Here is a 1,609-nt window from a genome sequence, read left to right as displayed (position 1 = left end):
GGTTTCTCTGTAAGATGGTGTGGAAAAACCCAAACGAACTTTTTGGCCAATCCAACAGTACCCTCTGGTGCACCTACCTCATCTCCTAGGTCTCTAAATATTGATGTGTCCTAGGGTTCAGTGTTTTGCCCTCTTTATCTCCCTCACTTTATGAGCACTCTCTTCTGGTCTTAGGGCTTTAAATCTATTTATATGCTGAGGACTCCCAAATTTCTAACTCTGGCCCAAACCTCTTCTTTAAACTCCTGTATACTCATGTATACAGGTAATGCTTCAGCATCTCTACCTGGATATTTAATAGGCATTCCAAACTTATCATGTTCAAAACTGAAGTTCTCACCTTTTCCCTAAAGTCAGATCTCCTCCCAATCTTCCCCATCTCAGTAAAAGGCTGCAATATTCACTCAGGTGCTGAAGCCAAAAATCTAAGAGTTATCCCTTGAATCCTCAATTACTCCTACAACCTCCAAAAACAAGCAGCCATCAGCAAGTGCTATTATTAATTTCATCTTCAAAATACATCCTGCTGCTGCTGCTAAGTCACTTCAGTCATGGCCGACTCTGCGCAACCCCATAGATGGCAGCCCACCAGGCTCCCTCGTCCCTGGGATTCTCCAGGCAAGAACACTGGAGTGGGTTGCCATTTCCTTCTCCAATGCATGAAAGTGAAAAGTGAAAGTGAAGTTGCTCAGTCGTGGCCGACTTAGCGACCCCATGGACTACAGCCTACCAGGCTCCTTCATCCATGGGGTTTTCCAGGCAAGAGTACTGGAGTGGGGTGCCATTGCCTTCTCCACAAAATACATCCTGCATCAGAATATTTCTTACTACCTTCATTGCAAACCTCCTGGCCTACACTATTCTCATCTTTCCACCCAAGCACTACAATGTTTCTCAACTGGTCTATCTGCTTTTTACTCTTGTCCAAGTCAAGTCTTCACTCAACAATACAACGATCCTTTATGACAGTCAATCCAATCACATCCCTCTCCTGCTTAAAACTCTCTAATATTTTCCCATCATGCTTAGGATAACATCTCAATTCCATGCCACAGCCTACATGATCTGGTCTTGCCAGCCTCTCCTGCCTCATATCCTCTTGTTCTCCCCCCTTGTATGCTCTCCTCTAACAAGACACACTAAGCTCATTCCAGCCTCAGGACCTTTGCACTTGCTGTTCTTTTGGCCTAGAATGTTCTTTCTTTGAATATCTGACTGGCTAACTCCTTTAAGTCTGTCTTCAAATGTCACTTTCTCAGAGAGGCCTTCCCTGGCATTCCATGTAAGAGTAGCCTCATATCACTTCCTAGCCTTTCTCCCCAGCCCAACTCTATAACTTTACTACTCACTATGTGAACCCATAGGTAGGGATTTTGTCCTGTTCAGCACCACAGCTCTAGCAATTAGAAGAGTGCCTGGCACATAATGCTGACAAAGGTCCATCTAGTCAAAGCTATGGTTTTTCCAGTAGTCAAGTATGGACGTGAGAGTTGAGCACCAAAGAATTGATGCTTCCGAACTGTGCTGCTGGGGAAAACTCTTGAGAGTCCCTTGGACTGCAAGGAGATCCAACCAGTCAATCCTAAAGGAAATCAGTCCTGAATATTCA

The 1,609-nt window shown here is 44.6% G+C and overlaps 1 protein-coding gene across 1 annotated transcript in view; it reads right to left on the bottom strand.

The window, feature by feature from the left end:
* The window catches only part of IL13RA1 (interleukin 13 receptor, alpha 1), a gene marked incomplete at its 5' end in the record, with an annotated part of 36,404 nt that overhangs the window by 33,793 nt on the left and 1,002 nt on the right, over nt 1-1,609 (bottom strand). The gene's annotated exons all lie outside the window — the stretch shown is intronic.

Source organism: Bison bison, unplaced genomic scaffold (genome assembly GCF_000754665.1).
Source record: "Bison bison bison isolate TAMUID 2011002044 unplaced genomic scaffold, Bison_UMD1.0 scf7180017858818, whole genome shotgun sequence".
NCBI lineage: Eukaryota > Metazoa > Chordata > Mammalia > Artiodactyla > Bovidae > Bison > Bison bison.
Note: the sequence above shows the minus strand (reverse complement) of the source record. Positions and strands in the feature narration are given on the sequence as shown.